The sequence below is a fragment of the Anas platyrhynchos genome, chromosome 11 (assembly GCF_047663525.1).
Source record: "Anas platyrhynchos isolate ZD024472 breed Pekin duck chromosome 11, IASCAAS_PekinDuck_T2T, whole genome shotgun sequence".
Taxonomy (NCBI): domain Eukaryota; kingdom Metazoa; phylum Chordata; class Aves; order Anseriformes; family Anatidae; genus Anas; species Anas platyrhynchos.
The window spans coordinates 19994845-20015102 of record NC_092597.1 but is presented as its reverse complement, the minus strand read 5'-3'; the positions used below and the strand labels follow the sequence as shown (position 1 = coordinate 20015102).

Here is a 20258-nt window from a genome sequence, read left to right as displayed (position 1 = left end):
AACCAATTACATACTCTGAATAATATTTTTCTTCCTTGTCCTTTATAAATTCAAGATTTGGTGGGTTATTTACTCATTGAATATTGTTTTTACTCATGGACATCCTACCAGAAAGAAATTAAAGTGCAAACTTTAAAATGCAGCTTGTATGACTGTTACAGAATAATCCTAATTCTAAGTTATTTCTCATAACTTTTTTTTTTTAATTGATTCATTTCCTTTTTTTTTTTTTTTTTTTTTCTTTTTTCCCTGAGCAATGAGCCTGAAACATGCTCATATAGCCTGATGATTTCAATTTGGAGAAAGCTGGGAAGGTGTTTTTGTACTACTTTCTTTATTTATTTTTACTGCTGGTGACAAAAAAATATAGAACTGAATGAAAGGTTATTTCATCCATGCCATTTGTTTTCTCTGATGCAGACTGAATGTTTCTAAGTCATCTTGGGCCCCACAAAGTTTGACATCCGTCAGGCAACTTGGGTAATTTTTAATCCATTAGCAAGTCTTTCCATTACAACAAAAACTTTTCCTGCTCTAATTTTTGTCAGAAATACAAGATCACCCGGATCTTGCCAGTTTTCACTATGAATGTGCTGAACCAGTTCTGATATTAGTAAGCATTTTGTTTTCTTGTATGTGCAACAAAGCAATAGTTTATTCTGTTTTCATCTAAGGCACTATATACAAAGTGCTTTTGAATATTTACTTTCAGTGTATTGGCATGGCTTCTAGAGCTGTAACTCCTGATTCAGGGTCTGTGATGAGGAATAAATCTATGAGGTCACCAGAAAAACACTGCAGTTCTGTCTAGAGTTTTTCCATTTCTATAGCAAGGATGGTACATACATTGTACAAACAACGGAGAAGTGTTTGCAGAACATACACAATATGCAGAGTAATATTCAAGTAGAAAGTATCAGTATCCTTTCCTAAAGAGTGATTTTGATAAATTATATCAAATTCCAATACTCGGTAGATCATTCCTGGTCTAAGTTCCAAGTCCAAGTACATACATGCAGTCCTATGTACTAACATATGATCTTTTTCTCAAATAGTTGAATATATACTTTAAGACAGAGGAAAGAAGTTTGGCATACAAGTAGCAGACAGATTGTAGAAGACAAGAATAAAGATAATAAGATCACACACTTATGCATATATCAGTGACAAGACAGCTTGGGAGTTCGAGGTTATCTGAAATGGAGGTGTGTATCTGTTTGTACACATGTACCATCACCCAAAATATTGGCTGTCCCACCTGCTCTCTGACACATGAGAAACTAATATCCTGATCCTGAAGAATTAATGTAGTCTAATCCTTATACTGGGGAAAAATTGAATATTGTACAGATTTAAAGGGGAAGAAAATGTCATTGTAGTTTAATCCAAGAAAGGCACTCATGAAAAAGAGATGTGGAAGCAAAAATAAGGAGTGGTTTATTTCATGTTACTAGTAAGCTGACAAGACTAGCATAGAAAGGCAGTGCTTGGAAAAGACCTGATAAATGAGACCAAAAATTCTGTTTGGATGTGGTGCACAGGACATTAAACTCAGGTGTGCTTACTAGCTCAGACAAGAAGTACATCTAATTCCCAGTGTGTAGTCTCCCAATGAAGTCAATGAGAGTGTTAGAAATGTGACCCATGCAAGGCAATCCTTGCATTGCCAGAGGCATTCAGCAGCATCAGGATTTTTTGAGGCTCTATCTGGACCACCATGCAGCACAGGGATGGATCTGCTCCCCAGGATATGGTCCAAACCTTTTTATAAGCTTTTGTATATTTCCTCAAATTCTTTTGTGAATGAGTTGTGTAGTTTAGCCATTTGTGAGGAAAAAATTCAACTGCAAGCTAACTCTCTGGGAGATTTCCTTCCTTGTTGGTATCCAGTTCAGCCTCTCAAGCAGGATCTTGCTGTTTCTTTTTTAGATCCCATACCATTTAGCGTTAGAGTTACATAAGACTCAGACATTATGGTTAGAGATGGCATACAATCTGGAACTGTGGAATTTCTAAATAGATGGAATCCATCAGTTTGATTCTAATCCCTGCAGGAGACAAGGGAAATAATTTTTCTGTCTATATTGCCCTTTGAATAGATTCCTTGTAATATTTGGATTATTTTGAAGTGCAACTGTATATTTCCCTTTGTATGAAAAAAGAGACAGATATGTTCCATCACAGTGGAAATCAGATAAATTTTGAGGTGAAAAGGAACCGATGGGGTCTAGACTCAATGCTGCAAGTCCATGGCATTCATTGGACTGTTGTATTTGGCCTTAAACTGATGAGTATCATTGGAAGCTACAAAAACAACAGCAACAGCAAAGAAGCTGGAACACTGTATTTATTCATTAGAAAAACTCTGAAACTCTAGGTAAACATAAGAAAAGTTTAATTTTAGAAGATACCTCTTATGGAAATTTCATTCACTACATATTAAATCTATGGGAGTCTCTGACACAGCAAGAACTAACTGAGATTCTGCAATATGCAAGAGAAGAAATTCCATTGCATTTTTATCTAGCTTCCACTATGTGCTGAATAGGACTTTGAACATTATGTGAGTGCTGGTTGGTAAAGTCTTACAGCACAGACATTATTAACAATGCTTAAATCCACATACAGTATTTCCTATTGCATCTCAATTACTGGATTTAATTAGCATCCAGTAGCTGGGAAAGAACAGCAATAACATTTGACATAAAGTAAGGTGCAGATGTACTGGGAAATCCACATGGTCCAGTTGAGATATGAGATACAAGACCACCCTTGAGCATTAGAGTATTACATCCATCAGCATGGTACAGGTTCCTCATTAGCCAATAAGATTCCTTCTTTCCATCCTATAGATTCAACAACTTTGCCTTTGCAATTTATTTTATTGAACAATGAAAATAGATGAGTTGACTGTTGCAAAAAAATTATATATCTTAATATGCATTTTATTCTTTTTTTTTGGATATATATTTCTGCTCAAAATCCGTAACAGATCATAAAGAACGTATCTTAAATAAAAACAGCACATCTTAAAGGCACCCTGTGAGTGCAATTAGAAACATTTCCCATCATACAGCAAAGATAATGTTTCCTAAATGCTCTTAATTTCATACATCTGTTATGCTCTGTCATGATTTTTTTTTTCTCCTCCCAAGACAATTTTTGAAGGTTTCTGCCAACGTAATTCAATTTAAAGCTTTTAATGTCAGCTCAATGGGTCATGCCACATTCTCCACATTTGTATTAACTTTTCCTCTTAGGAAAGGCAGAAATATGATGAATATTTTTCATCAGTAGCCTATGTTCATGAGAAATAACCATTTTTTCCCCATTATTTTTTGACCATATTTTTCAAACATTGTTATTTTTTTCTTTAATGTGTTTAATGTATATACAACCATGCAGATGTGCATACACACATCAATGCAGAATCTTACATGGCATTTTCTTAGGCCACGAGTTATTTGTATTGCTTTTAAAACTGCAGTGTCTTCCTCAGTCACCTATTTTCAAAATATGTCTGTAGTTTTTCTTGGAATGTTTACTTAACAATTACCATACATTAATGTTTGACATTGTATTGTATTGAAACTATGTTCAAAGGAGCTGACTTCACATTACTTTTCATTTTTTAAGAGCTACCTGTTCTGCTTGCAAAGTAATCACCATGTTCTAGAGCAAGTTAGCTAGAGTGCACTCATGGTTTCTGAAAACCATAGTATTCTGAATACAACTGTATTATCTTTTATTTCTAATAGAGTGTTACAGTGGAATTTGAGCTCATTTATTCTGTCTCAGCTGCTTAGCTGTGAAATCGCACATTGACTGAATACTAGGAAAAACACACAAAAGAGATTTCTGTGGTTAGAGTTGAAGGATGTAGGGGGCATGCATACCCGAGAAACAAAATAATATGTGTAAATATTTGTAAATAAAGAAATATATTGCTATCACTTTGTCTTTAGTTTGTGGGATACTGTATGAAACTTGAGATATCTTATGAAATTAGGATTACCTGTCCTGTGGGGTGACATATTTGAGCATACTACACTCTGATAGACCAGGTTCTCATCATACACAAATTCAAAAAGCCTAAGGACATTCTGTGCCTGTGGAGAACAATTTCTGTGTGAAGAGGCTGTGGTTCAAGATTCACTGTTGCTAAGAAGCTGGGCTTCCTTAAAGTGGTTACTGGTGACTACTGGGACAAGGGAAGTCCAGGACCACTCCACTGGAAGCTCTTGGCAATCTTTACCCAATGAAATCCTACAGACACGAGTAGCTCTTCTTTGCTAAGCCTCTGGATGAGGAAGCCCACCTAACCAGGACAAACGCTTCCCATTACCACCACTCGGTATGTTCTCCTATATCTTTTTCTCACATGACCACAGTGCCGATGGTGATAACTGGTCAGAGTCTAGATTTATTTTCAGGAATTCCTTTAACCATTTTTAGTAATATTGGAATACGTTGTCTCATCCTTGTTTGAGTATTGCATTCTAAGAAGCTTCCCCAAATCAACATGGACATTTCCTACAACATTGCCAAGACTACCTAAAACCCGTATTAGGTCAGCTTTGCTAGAGATAGGACCATCATACTCTTACAAATCTAAGCTCATCCTCAAGAGCAGGTTCAAAGACCTCTTACCAACTGCTTATCAACTTCTCAGTTGGGTTTTATTTTCATTGGTGCCAAAAATAAGTTTTAAATTTTCATATTTCCACCATGAACAAGGTACTGCAGCAGTGGAAGCCTCTAGCAGTGGTAAAACATGGAGGACAGAGTTAACAGTTTTCCTTCACCCCCAGTTGGACTGGGAAGTCCCCCTTGCCTCCCTAGAAGTTTGAAAAGTTGTGGAGGTATTTTGTTTATTCATTTTCAGTTGAAAATCTCACACTGCCCTTTTCCCCAGAAGTGAATTACCTCCTAGGATTTGCAAGTGGGAGGCTGGAGTCTCTGTTTGTCCCAAAGACATGAACAAAATTCCAGAAGGACACCTCGTGTGATGCCCACAAGGAGCTGTGATGTGGCTCAGTGCCATGCAGGCTCTGTGCTGTGCCAGCGAGCAATGCAGGAAGCCTCATCCAGAGGGGCAGCTGGCCATATTTTTTTTTTTTTTGGGGGGGGGGGGGGAGGCCAAATAAAAATAAAGGGCTCTAGGTTAATTAAAAAAGCTAAATAATCTGAGTGGACCATGCCAGCTTGCAATGAAATACACAGATGTTTATATTCAAAATTCTTCTCTCCCCCAACATCAGTATGTTCTTCAGCTCACACTTGCTTTGATTTTATCATGATAAGAAAATGATTTTCCAAAAGGGAATTCCAACACAGGTTTTGCTATAAAACTGCTTCACCAGCACCCTTCCAGGTATGAGAAATCTGAAATGCATCAAAATCTGCTAGCAAAATAAACAGTGAATCTGTTTTCCTGAGGGAATTAGGGGCCAGGGAAATAAAACCAAGGGGGGTTTACACTCAAACACTGGGGAAAAAATATTGAAAACAGTGAATACCATCAGCAGAGCCTGGCCTTACAGCCCAAGAGACACTCCTTTGCCTCATGACTGCACAGCAGCTCAAACACTGCTACAATTGATCAGGAAAGCAGCTTTAAAACCTCAGTCTAAGGCTTTTCTAATTATCTTAAAATAATCATTTAACCGCTTGAAACGAATACAGCCACAAAGCAAACCTTCCAGCCCGCTCACTGCACACTAACAGACACAGACTAATGACCCTAGAGACCAAGCCAGCTCTTCTGATGCAGCATCAGCTGCTCTCCAAGACTAAAGTGACGTGTCCTCTGCTCTCCACGTGCTCCGCAGACCGGGAATGAAGCCACATCACTTCTAACACAATCCCAAAAATGACACCTGTTCTGCACAGACGCCACACAGGGACTTTGAGAGCCAGCCTCTCGCAGCTATGCAAGCAAAGATCAGTTTTCAATGAAATATTACTTACTTGAATCAATGTTGTCTTGATTCTTTGTGAAGGGTGCAGAAGGCATAAAATGCGATATTGATTTCTGAGATGTAGCCTGGTCCTCTCTTCATGGCCATTTCAAAAAATGCAAAGTATTTCTTTTCTTTCATACCAGAAATCACGTCACCTTTACAAACTGGAGGTTGAGGCCCTTTTATGTTACCTCATGTTTATCTGCTGTCCTTTTTTTCTCGTCCTTCTCTCTTCATCTTGCAGTTTTTCTTTCTCCTCCTTGAGTTTTTATTGCCTCTTCGGCTCTCCTCTTAGCTCCTGTTCTAATTTCTGCCTTTTCCCCTGCTCTCCTGAGTGCTTTTAGATTCTGATCTAATTTCTCATGTCTTCTCCCAGTGCTGCTCTCTCTCCTTTCTATCTTTCTGACCCTCACCTGTTCTTTCTGTGTCTCTGACTCCAACTCTGCTGCTCCCCGTACAAGGCATTGGCTCTGGATTTTCCTTCATGTCGTTTCCCACATTGCTCTTGGGCTGTTTTTAGCAGTCATTTCAATAAAGTTTTCCCTCTTGTACATACAAATACAACGCCCCAGCCTCGCATAATAATACATCTTTTTTCTAGGTTGCCTCCCATCTCCATGATTAGCATGCGTGTCTTTTTAATGAAAACTGTAGAAACAACCAGGAACAAGGCTCCCAAAATTGATAATCTGTTACTGCCATCCTCCTGTGATAGACAAGGGTTACTTTTTTTTTTTTTCTTTTCTTTTTTTTCCTGAAGCCAGTGTGAATTTAAGTCTATCCCACTGGTTTGGTTTAATTAATTTAGGAGCTAGAGAGGGGTCCAGATCAGAAATCATAATCCTGAAACTGTCTCTCAGTACTCCACAGCATGCAATAGGGAAGAATTAATATATTTTCCAGTTATATTTCACAGCAGCATTTTATATAGGAAAACTACAATTTCCTGAAATACACCACTGGATAGGTCACTGAAATTAATATTTTAGCCATGAAAAGTGAGCAACAGTTAAGGATATGTCTGATACTGCAGTACCACTAAGGACAACATTTCCCTGATGCTCCACATGGTTTCAGAGGAAGGTACATTTTATCCCAAATATCCAAATGATGTTACTAAGCAGCTCGTCTGTTTTGCCAAGATTTGCAAACAGTTCTTATGTAGTTTGTGAAAGCTGAAAAGATCTTGGTACATAATGCCTACAAATATTCAGGCTGATGTGTTGACTGTCGTCCCACACCCTTTGGGCTGGTCGTATATATGGTAACAATTTGATACCATAATTGGATAAATCCAAAGCTTAGACTTAGGTCTGCATTACAAATACTTGTGGTTGCAAGCTTGAAATTCTCTTTCAATTACTTAGTGTTTTATTTACTTAAAACATACTCAGAAAATACCAGTAAACTTGTTCATTAAGGTCAACATAAAAAAAAAAAAAAAAAAAAAAAAAAAAAACTTGTATGCTGTGCTCTGTCAACAAGACTTTTGATTAAAAAACAAGCAAACAAAAAGCAACATCTGATACAGTATTTTAAACATAGTTATGTATATTTATTTACTTACATTTCCCCTAAATTAACGTTAACCAATTGTCATTATACTCATATTTAAGTTAAATTATTCTATCTATTTCTCTCTGTGTAATATCAATTCCAGAATGGTCCAAGGAGTTCTGACTTCTCTCTCTCTCTCTTGCTCTTTTTTTTCTTCCTGTCTCCCTTTGGGTTATGATAGCAAAAAGCAGTATTTTCTGCCAACTTACAGAAAAAAAACACACACCATTATCTTTGTATTACTCAGACAGGGATAAGACTGTGGACACGAGTCTTCTGTGATGAGAAGAAGCCCTCTGGCATGCAGTAATCTGGGGTACCCCAGCTGGCGAGTCTGATCCAAAGCCTATTAAAAGTGCCATCCTGGGTCCGATTACTTTCAGCCTGGCTTTGATCCAGGAACATGCCCTTCTTCTGAACAGGAAATCAGATTTTGGAAACAAATAAGAAAAGGATGACAAATGACTGTAGCCTCTGCTAATTTCCATTTCATGGAAGTTCCATGGAAATCAATAGATCAGCTCCTAATCTCAGTAGCAAAACTTCAAATCTCATAGTTCTCCTGAATTTATCTGGGTTAACAGCAATGGGGGTCTGATGATTTAGTTTATTTTTTGTTTTACCAAATTACAGCAGTATTTAGCCCAAATTAGTATATCCTGCAAGATAAAATACAAAACCATAGTACAATGCAGACACATTTCTCTTGCAGAAATGTGTTTGAAAGAACTTTAGAACGTTGAACACTTTAAAGCTATTAAGTGGTCAGCTTTTGAGTTAAATATGTCTCTATACTAACACTGATCTCACAGGAATGCAACAGTCTGTACCATAAATCCTGGGCTAAACCTTTCTCTCTGTTGTTCCTTGATGTGCATGTCCAGTATACGATTTCCTGTGATAGGCTAGGTAACAACTCACCCAGCCCCATGTCACTAAACTGGAAGTTGTCTTCAGTAAGGTTTTGCTGAAAGCAATGTCACTTTCCAAAGGGTCTTCAATGGAAAATATTTTATTTCGCTATAAATGCCTTGAAGGAAGAATTTAAATTCAGTAGAATCTAATATAACATGTCATTTTATATTCTAGCATTCCACCAGGCAGAGGTAACATAGTTCAGTGAAAGCACACGTTCTTTCCAACATGCTGCTGAGCTGAAACAGTGTGTACATTTTATATATTTTCTCTTCTTTTTGGTCTTTAAAAGAATTTTTCAATTTATGAGCTTTAATTTTTCATAAATGTAACCAATTTTGCTTGGCAAATAGAAGGCTGAATGAAATTTGCTGCAAGTGCATTCCTAACTGAGTCAGAAGCAATTGAATAGCTCAGGAAAATAGTTTTTGGAGCTTTTGCTGCTTGGGTTAATTGCTGGGATTAGTCAAGATATATCAAGCCAAGATATACTGGCTTGATAGTAATGTGTATCTTGGACACCTGGAATTATTTCTATGCCTTGGTAGGTTACCTGAGAGATTTGAACCTAATACATACCTGTGAGCACCTTGAATTTAAGATAACATTGAAAATCAGTCCTGGTCTCAGGTACAATTATACCTGAATCAGATGTTTCACATGTATTTAGTCAGAATAAAACCCCTATATAAATACTTCATAGAATGTTGTGTACACTAATTAATAAATACAATTTTCTGAGAGCTTTCTGAACCTTGAATAAACATTACTTAAACAAACATATGCAAATTATTAATAGAAACTGTAATCTCTCTCTATCTATTATTCTTATTTGGCCCTAACTATTTTGATATCAGAAGATTAGAAGAACAGAACTGGTTGGCTTTGCCAAATAGGAAAATTAAATACTCCAAAGAATGGAGGAAATAATTTTAAGTCTGACGCACCACACGAATCAAGGAATAACAAATCTTGGACTGCTCAAACCTTGTTGTTTAACTTCTAGTGGTATAATCTGTTTCTCCCACTAGCTGTTAGATATCCTTCTGTGACTGCAGTGTTGTTTTATGTATGTGAACCAACCTTGCAATATAAGGTGACAAACAAAAAAGATGGAAAAATATATAAAATGGGGAAAAAAAAAAAAAGTCTACTTGCTACCTCGGGCTTTAAAACTCTTCTTACACACTTCGGCACGAAGTCTATTAAAGCAGAATATAGTGGAAATACAATATACAGCAATGAATGTCTCCAAACCAGCAATTTAGCGCTAAAGCTGAGGGCAGTTCTTATGCACCGACTTTTAATACCGAGACGATTTGTGGTCTCACAAAGTTCCTGCCTTGGGCAAGAATTGTGCTGTGCTCTAATAGGTCTAGTTTGTTGACTGTCAGAATAATGGAGAAATTGGTAGCAGAGGGCCCGAGCGCTGTAAACAGCTGAGATAATTAGAAGGTCTGTCAGGAGGAGAATAAGGCTAAAGTAGTTTACGTTCTGTCATAGGGCGGAAAGCATTCATTCAGAAGGCTGCTGGATAACGTGGGATGCATTGCTTTATATCCTAGCAAGCTTGGTTGCAGGAGGGGAAAGAGTGCTTCTTGTCAACTTGGCTTCCTTTGCTGGCTTTCCCACTGCATGCTTGCAAGATTTTATATTTATTATTAATAAAATAATACTTCCTGCAAGCAGAATGCTGACTTGCATTTTAAACTCATGCTGTGGGGTTAATAGGGAGCTTGGGGTTGGGTGAGGCAGCAGAGGGAGGCTGAGGAAGCCATGAGAGCTGAAGGAAGTCCCTTGTGCAATGCAGATGCTAAAAGTGCCGTCTCCTAAGGAAGTCATCCAGCTGGTGGAGGATGCTCCCGTATCGGTGAAGCAAAATTCCACAAGTCGTGAACACCAGAATTCTGGTGCCTTAGCCGAGAAACTAGACAACAGGAAACCTAGCTATCTAGAAATCAATGCCACTAAGTCATTTCAAGTCAATGGCTTGTCTGAGGATGAAGTAAACCAAAGTTTTCAGTGCTGAACTGTGGTTTTGGTACATAGTTTAGGGCCTGACTTTCGGAAAAATGAAGGTTAGCTGTCACATGCATTGCAAATCTTGTTAAGGATTTGGAAACCAGGTAGGCAAAAAGGCAATTGCTTGAAACCCCTGGTATTTCAGAAATATGGAATTAGCGTGCATATTCAGGAATCAGTAAGGTTTGGAGTTATGTTAAGGTTAAGGTATGTTAATGCTTAATAACAAGCAAATATTAATAAGGTTTGAGTTGTAAAGAAACAGGGTGGGAGAGGTGGACCAGGCACGTGGCCAAGAGACCTTTGTCCTTCTTGCTCTGCCATTAACAGCAGTCACACATTAACTCAGCCTCCACCTCAGTGAAGGAGGAGGCCTGCCTCATGAGCTGGGCTGGGGCATGTCTAGGTGTCAGATGATTTGAAGTTGTCTTTTACACATGCTGCAATTGCTTACACAGCACAGGGCCTGCCTGTTGAAAACATTCTTGCATGCTGATTTTAGCTGATACAAGTCTCTCTGAAGGCTCCCCACATTTTCCTGGATCTGTGGAAAAGACACTCAGGTCAGGACTGGGGGTTTTGGACACCACAGAAGGGACTTGGATAGGCCAAACCACCTCAGTGAGGAATCAAGGAGCCTACTTCCATTCTGATATTTACTGACACGCTTCAATAAAGCAATATTTGGCAATATTTGTCCTTTCTTCCCCCCCAATACCAACATCCCTCCTACCCTCCTGTGTTTTGGCCTAAGTGGCAGACCAGCCCCTTACCTCAGCTTCCACCCCTGCCTCCTTCTGCCCTTCTGAGCACCTCCATAGCTGTTGCTTTAATAATTCGGTTGTCTTTCTGACAGGACCAGAGGAGTCTTTTTTAAGCTCCTGCAACAGCAGGCAGCAGACAGTGCATGATTGCACTGGGACTTAAGAGCAAACTCCAGCTCGCTGTCAGTGGCTGTGTGCCAGACAGCTCAGCCTGCCGAGAGCAAAACCTTGCAAGCAGCTGAGCATTTAAAAGGGAGACTGTCAACATCCGCCTGAGCAGCAGCGAGCAGGGGGATTGCCACAGAAAAAGGGAGAATATCTGAAAATTGAGGTGTATGGGGACAGGCGGTGTAAAAGGGCTAATTATCTTCCTATTCCCCTCGCATTGCCTATTAAAGACCACCAAAAATAGCATCTACTTAAGGACTTTTTTTTCCCCCTCTGTTAAGTTAAATGGACGTCCCACCTGTCATTGGGTGAAGTGGAATCACTCATGGAAGATGGAGCTGGCCAGAAGCCACCTCTTGACAGCGAGAGGCAGGTCTGAACAACAAAGTTTGGATCAAGATCTGAACTTCTCTCACATCCAAATGTGCTTGGATCCAGGACGTTGGCTGACACCCATCTCTGCTACATCTATACCGTGATTATGTGTGAATGGCCCTATTGCTTCACACTGCACTCGGTGTAATCACTTCCATTTGGGCATCATTCTGCAAGAAAATCTGCTGTCATGACGGCCGATGTGCGATGCTGTGCTGGATGAAGATTCCTTTCTAACTCTTACAAGACATCAGTTTTCACCTGGAAACAGACTCGTTGAGCTTTACTGATGACAACTTCCATATTTACAGTTCTCATTATTAAGTCAATTTTAACTCCAGGTTTAAATGGGGGATCCTTTCCCAAATGGGTATCAAAATATGATCCATTAGACAGCCCGTGCGTACATGCAGAGGGCCTGATTCTGATTCTTCCTTCCTTCACATCTGCTTCATGCCTTTGCAACCCCATTGACTTCAGCGGAATTGTTTCTGATAGGGATTTGATGAATTCCATATTTTCCTGTGTATCACCCACAGATTATCTATAAAAACAGAGATTCATCAGCAGTGCAGTTTATACACATATGTAAGTAATGTGAGGGGAAGTTTACTCTGGGGCCCACTCTTTCCCAGTAGCCCTATTGCCTCTAATGCCTCTCTCATTTTCTTCCTTTCCTCAGTATCTCCCTTCTTCAGATTCCTCCCTTCTTTGGGTTCTGCCTAGCCCTGATCAACTCTGATTTTGAGTGGCTTGTGAGAAACCACCTGAGGATGTATTTTCAAGAGCCACTATTTTTTAAGGAACACCAGTTTTTAAAGCTACCCAATGTATGCAAAAAACATAGTGACCAATATATATATCTTTCTGTTTGCTGTTTGAAAAGTAGTAGCAAAAGAAATTGGTTGGGCAGCCTGAAGGGAAATTTCAGTTTTCTGGCTGGAATTAAAACTGGAGGAAAAAAAAAAAAAAAAAAAAAGACGTGTTAGATGAAATGTTTCATTTAGTTGTCAGGTATTCTTCTTTAAAACTTTTTAAATGTAATTAAGTTTGGCTAAATTTGTTCTAAAAATATCATTCTGAAATAAAAAATGAAATGATTTGTTTCAGGAACTTTAAAGCAAAACTCTGACTTTTTCATTCCATACTTCCCCACAAGATATTCACTGTTTAACATGTATTCTGAGAATATGTTTCTCAGGAAAAAAAAAATGCCTTTAAAATCTACTTTTGATTAACATGAGGAAAGAGGTGAATGAGATCCTGCTTATTTGAGGAATCATTTGCTCACCCTTAAGGTGTGAAAAGTGAACAGAGGTGAAGGCCAATAAAATCTGTAATAATTTTTGGCACTTAAGCTCTTTTTGGAAGTCACGTACACAGCTGTGATGAACTACAGATAATGTCATGTAGCTAACCCAAAGTCATACAGCAAATCATTGGCAGAACCAGAAGAGCAAGTATACCGCATTCAATTCCTTGCATTACATAGCAACCACAAGAAAATTGTTGTTTTATATAAAAATGTGTAGATAGTCCATGACCAAAACTATCATTTTCACTTTGTATTGTGGTCTTTCCAATACTTGTTTTAAGTGAAGACTGCATGCAGCAATCATGGTTGGATGCTCTCTGTTGAACTGGTACCAAAAATGTGGTCTCATTTCTTAAGAAAAGTATGTGCTAAGTTTTGACCTCACAAACACTTCTGCTACTGTCAGAATAAAAATGCAATAAATAGTGCTATAGGAAGAAAACAAAATGATTATCCTGCAACCTAGTAAGCAATTACAAAGGGTAAATTGCTTGTACCCTCCGTAATTTTTTGCCATTAGATAATTAACATCAGAAGTATTAACGATCATTTTAACAAATTACTATATAATTATAATGTGTTTCTTCATTTAGCCATACATACTGTACAAACCCTTCTAAGATTTGTGTATTAATTGAAAATGCATTATTTATTTGCTGAGCTGAGTAACAACCCACACTGGTAACTAAACCTATTAAAGAAATGCTGGGCTGATCGTAACTAGCTGTCAATCTATGGTTACCAGAGCAATTCTTAGTGGATGCGAGTGTCACTGGCCAAACTCAAATTAAGGATCAAATGAAAAACTGTAATAGGTCACAATACTCACTGGGATCGCAGACCTAGAAATGTCACATCTCTGACTCGTGTTAACTTCATCTGGAAAGAAATCTAAGAGTGGAACAAAGGAGCTCATGAGTTTACAGGGCCAGCACATGCTGGTGGCAATGCTGCTTCTTAGATTAATTAATTTCATAACATTTCCATAATACAGTTTTACTTAGTGTACTTTTCATAATCTAATTTTAGTTGAATTGCTTTGCACAATCTGCTCAAAATGTGTTTACGATTCAGAATTGTTAGAGTCCCCTTTTCATTTTGTGCTTTGCTGCCTTTATAAAATCTGCCTAAATTGGTGAAATAAATTAGGGGAATGCTGCCAAAAGCATCTTTTTGTACTATCCTAACATTCAAACTAATTCACTTGGGCCAGGTTTACAGCACTTCCTATGAATCCTCTCCTGGAGGTGTGTGGACAGGAGGGTGGATGGAAGAGTGAACTTCAGGGGGATGCTGCAGATTTTTCTGTGGGAAGAGAGTTTTGGATGAGGGGGGGAAGCTGATTCCAAATTACCCATTTCCAATTTGGGAACAGATATGGCCCATGTGACCTAAGCATCTTGTCAAGACAGCTTGAATTTGAAATTGTGAATATGCATGTGATGAGCTACAGACCCAAAATGATTCACACAATGATATGGCAGATCTTTCTGAATAGATTGAAATTCACCCTTGGGCAAAAGGCCGGGAGAAAGCTCTGAAACCTTGGCTCATGTGAGATATAAGAAGCTCCATGGCTTTACTATAGCCACCTTGGACAGGATCTGTTGTACATACAACATACACATTTGAAAAAATCCAAGATCCTTTTCTGACAATTCATGAAGAGGGAAATGGATTGGAATAAATTATTCATTACAGCTTTACTCATCTCTGGCAACAAATCCACAGGTTAAGGGAGAAGGGGAACTATCCTAGCTGTAATGGTGTGTTACGGCCATTTTCAATACTGTAGGTTTTAGCTTTGTGACCAGCTGATAATATGATCTTGATGATCTTGAAGGTCTTTTCCAGCCTAGAGGATCCTATGATTTTGTAATATCCAGCCATTTAAATAATTTCTGAGGGCTTCCTGCAGGATTCTTCCTCTCAAGAACCCCTGTTCCTCACAGGACTCAGGATCCTAACTTTTTTTCCCTGCTGCTTTCAGTTTCAGCTGCTTGAACTGCTATGATGACACCTTACAAAGTTGCCATTGCGTTGGTGATATTAGTATTAATCACACGTTGCTTGATACTGTAATTGAATAGTTTTTTACGCAGATGATATTAACTGATAAAATATGGCATCCTCATGAGAAAACATTACCTTGAAATATTAGCGTTATAATATGTTAATTTCTATGGAGGATACGACCACAGATATATGAGGAGATGTAAATTTCCCAGCACTTCTGCTGACAATTTCCATGTCAACATAATTCTTAGGAATTCGTACTTACTATTTTGTGATGACTTATATGATGATGTATAACAACTTAAGGGGGTTTTAAAATGCAGTATTTTGACTAATGCAGTTTAGTAAATAGCATGCAGGACTGCTTCTTCCTTTCAATTCTGGGAAGGCTGATGCTAGCCCTTGGTACCATCAGGAAGTCAGTGACCTGAATGCCAAATGCCTAAGAGTGTGCTCAGGATGCTTTGGGCGCATTGCAGCTGTGCATTAAGAGGGAGAGAAAAGGTTGTAGTGGGAGGTAGCAACATCCCTCCCCAAGTATTACAAATTGAGGGCAGTACTGAAGAAAAAAAAAAAGAAAGAAAGAAAAGGAGAAGAAAAAAATGGTGATTTAAAGGAAGTTCTGCACATCTTGCAAAGCTGTTGGAAACCAAACTTCAGGTTGAAATTCATGACCAGGACAGCATTGTCCTGTCATTTTATCCCACCTGTAGACTCTTAATTCTGATCTTTTGATTTTCTGATGTAGTGGGGTGGAGGCATCCTAGACAAAATTTGGGTTTGGTTGTGAGTTTGTTAGCATGCACTGAAATGAACTGTGTCAGGGCCCACATTAGCCCTTATCTCTGGAGACAAAACCCAAGGTCTGCAGCACACTACCCTATGTCTTTCTGTTATTGCTTGTGAATAGTTTGCACCAACACAAACCTGATGGACTTGCTGTCTTCTAACTTATGCTGGTGCTCTTCTGACTTATGCTGGTGGTTCCCTTGGGAAAACAATCCGGAATAAGGAGAAAAATCTTGAGCCTGGGACAACAGAGAGGCATCCTAAATACAGGGGAGATGGCAGCAATGGGAGCTGTGCATCCAGGAGCAGGCAGCTAACCTGGCCATCTCTCCTGGGCTAATCTGAATTAATTGGTGCTATTGGTGCCTTTGATACCCAAATGCAGACCCCGGGGGTGGGAGTTCTCATGAAACAAGTGGCCACTTGGGAGAGCTGTCCCAGGCCCAATCATGTCATGGGCTCATTTGTCTCCCACAGTAATTCACTACTCACTTCAGTCACTTTAAATGTAAAACAGCTGCTGCTGCTTAGCCCTCTTTTAAGGTACCCACTAGCAGCTTTAAACCAATCCTGAATGGGGCCCATCCCATAATAGTCTCCCACACAGTGGTCATTTGGAAACAATTAACCCTTGATTCAAGATCCTCTTAAAGAATCCTTTTCCAAGCCCTCCTCTTTTCCATTGCAGCCTGTTGTGTTGTTGCCTCTTCCCTTGGATGAGAACAGCTTTATCCTCCAGGAGCAACATCCATGTATGTATACGGTGCTGGGGGGTGGGAGGGAGCATAGAGCTGCCAGGTTTATTGTATGGATTTTGCTCTCCTTGGCCACCCTCACCAAAGAACCTCGAAGCTACCAAATCAAAACAGAGTGGTGCTTTGTCAAAAAAAAAAAAAAAAATCATTTCCTTTTCCCTTCTCCCCCTACAGTACCTGGGGGTCTTGTTCACTTCACACATGTTTGGCACTGCTGCTACCCCTCGCCTCACTTGGTCTCCAGTGATATGATGAACTGGAGATTAATCTGTTTTAAGGAAAAGCATCTGGCTTTGAGCTAATAAAATACCAATTTGTAACAGGGAGGAAAAGGCTCAGCGAGAGGTCTGCATGGTTGGGGCTTTGAGACCCAATCTGACTTGGGAGTTCAATGCCACTTGTGAATTTTAGGCTGTTCTCTGAGCACTTCAAAAACTTTTCTTTTTTTTTTTTTTTTTTTTTTTTTTTTCTCCTGTGCAGTGGTCTTGACTTTCTCCAAAGTGCTGCGGTTTTGGACTGGTGGCTTTTTCCCCTGATGGGGTATCACCCAGCTCCAAATCCTGTGGAGCACCCCCTGCCTTCCCCTTCCCCTCGTGGCTCTGCGGCCAGATGTGGTGGCCCCTTGCTGGGATGTTAAACTGGCAACACCCTTGATCCAGGCAGACAGACACTCAATAGCCAACTTCTGGAAAACCTCCCCCCTCACTGGATGGCTCTGACACAAACCAGCTGAAGATGTTGCAATGCCAGAAAGTGTTACAGCTGGACCTCCTGACAGATTGGCAGCACGCACGCTGATTTGGGGACTGTATTTGGGGGCCTGCAAAGTGCTCACTGTCCAGGCACCGAGCCACTAATCACAGTTTACATTAGGCAATCAGATACTTTTCCACTACTGAATGATCTGCTCTTTTCCATCCCCCTCCTTTATTTTACCTTATGGGACCCTGTGTGTGTATATACAGTACCTACCCTCTGTGTTTCACATCTGCACCGTGTTTTAAGCTGCATTTAATGCACAGCTACTTGCCTCGGTTCTGGCAGTGACAAGGTGCCCAAATTGCTTCTGCCCTCTTTTCTACTCCCCAGCCTGATATCTGCCTGTCTCTGTGCTAAACCACTTGGTTAACTTAACCTGGGGTGGGGGGGATCTACTTATGATCAAACCCCTGGGCAAAAAGAAAGGCTGGATATTTTATGGCACTCTACAGAAGTGGGGTTTCTGTCAGCCTATAGAATCCAATGAGTGGTTTAAATAAAATTCCAGAGATCAGGTCTTCACTGAAAACAATAGATTTTTAGAGTAATTTCTCTAGCATGCTGCCCTTAATCACTTTTATAAAGGAGTGTTTCATTAGGAATGAATCTGTCAGCCCCATACGTCAGCTCTGATTTCTGCGTTGGCCCAGCCACGATGCTGTAGATCTATGTTCGTGTAAGATAAGTTTGCCGTGGCTGGCTGTCTAATGAATATGGCCTCATTTACAATAAGGAGGGCTCAGGTCTGGCTACAACCCAGAGTTTCTATTCCAAAGAAATTCTGACATTTTGTAAAACCTGGGTCTCTGTCAGAATGAGTAGCTGAAATTTTGATATTTTCCAAGCCAAAAAAGGTGCTCTGAAAAATGTGTGTTGTATTAAAACATTAAATAACAGTTAGGTGCCAATTTAAGAAAAATATATAAACACAGAACATGAAAATTCAAATTTTAATATAAACATTGAACTGAAATTAACAGAAATGTTTTGATGTTGGCAAAATGAGATATCATAACTTCTTCTCACCAATGTTTTTCTGCCACAGCTGATCTATTCCTATGAAAACGTTTTGATTTTAATGAATCTGTATGTTTTCCACCGCATAATTATTTTGTCAAAGAAGGGAAAACAAATCGCACCACATAAGATGGCTCCAGACTTGTCCTGCTGAACAGAGTATTGGGCAATTGACCTAACTGATCTCCAGCTTTGCTTGTGCAGGGTTAGCCCCTGAGGTTCAAGCAGAGGAGGAATGATATTTTCAAGTTTTAGCAAATGTGAAGGTGTACATTTTGGAGTTAACATTGTGGTCTTTAATTTTCCTTCCAGTCCTTGCAACCAAATAGGTTTTTGCCAATTATGGCTCAATTTCCCCATCTGAAAAGTGGGAATACTGCTGTTTGCTCACCTTTCTTAAGATCTGTGCCTAGGTAAAGCACTCATAAGCACCAATTAACCTTATTACCCAATTCCTGTGCATAAACTCAGGGCTGATGTGAAGAAATGAGCACACACAGTGTTGTGCAGATAGAAAACAGGGGGTTATTTTCAGCCCAGATTGCAGTTTCACGGTTCCTGGGGCAGAGCTGAAGCTTGCAAGACTGTTTATTTTCTTCCCTGGAGAACCCAGGATGTGACAATCAACAACCCCCATGACAGAATGTGAGAGGAAAAGGACGTTTATTAGGTAAATATAGTGTAAAAGTCCAGCAAGGTACTGCATGCATGCACACACACCGAGGGTCTGAGTGAGCATGGAAGGGACTTGGGAAAGGTATTATGCATTCAGGCATCTTCGATGTATTGCTAATAAAATTAAGTGTTGAAACATAAATGTTTTAATTTTAGTGCAAATGCTCCAAGCAATAGCCCCTTCTGCACCTTTCCTTCCCACCCCCAGCCTGGACTAATCCATTTAGACACAAATTTACATTTTATTTCTCCAAACCCTATTAGCATTAATAGAAAGGTCAGCACTGAAAAGGCAGCTTCAGAAGCTAAAGTGCCAGTGTGCTGTGCTCTGCGGCTAGACAAGGGCACGTGGGTCTCTCACCCACTGGGTCTGACAAGAATTTGTAATTTAAGAGGGAAGTCCTCTTCTCCAGACATTCCCATGGCTCATGGAGATGATCAGGCCACCCTCTGGACACTGAATGGGTCTTCTTCATATCAGAAGGGAAAGAGACGAAGAAATTTCTTGGTGAAAAGCCACTGATGCTGTGGAAGAAACTGTGGACAAAATTCAATGTCTTTTAGACAAAACAAAACATTCTCTTTGGGAATGGTTTGGCTCCAACAGTGCCTTGACTGTCCCTTTTTGATAGATTAGTTGGGCTGCAAATAAGAGTTTCGGCACCTCTCAACCCATCGCTGGCTTCTGGCAGAGTCAGAAATCTCCTTCAGGAGTATCCCCACTGCTGAGTGATGATTACAGAGCTGTGAAGAGAAAATTCTTCTGGTTTCAGAAGTGCAAAATGTTTGTATGAGAACGGTATGAACTTGATGTGGTTTGTGGTTTGTTTCCAACTGAGAACCCTGCCTTGGGAAAAGCTTAATAACCCGGAGTAATCCCATTGAATGTACTGGGCATTCTTATGTGTATAAAATTACTTACGTGCTAATTTTTCAGAGGATCAGAGCCAAGGATCTTGACCATGCATGCTGGACATCTAATTGACTCATGGCTTTGTGTCTAAATCATGTGAATTTCTTCTCAAGTTTCAAACAGATGTTTGGTCTGAAATGCAAAGTCTTAAAAAGGAATGAAGTCAGCTTCATCCCCTGGATCAAGATCCTGTGAAATTCCTATTTCTGTATAATCACAAAGCAGACGCCAGGGGAAAGCTGAATGCTCCAAATT

The 20258-nt window shown here is 39.6% G+C and overlaps 1 long non-coding RNA gene across 1 annotated transcript; it reads left to right on the top strand.

Moving 5' to 3' along the window:
* The first annotated feature begins 16496 nt into the window (after positions 1-16496).
* Positions 16497-19911, top strand: LOC110351231 (uncharacterized). The gene is made up of 2 exons (XR_002398378.4): positions 16497-16636; positions 17120-19911. It is a non-coding gene; the product is annotated as an uncharacterized lncRNA (long non-coding RNA).
* The last annotated feature ends 347 nt before the right edge of the window (positions 19912-20258 follow it).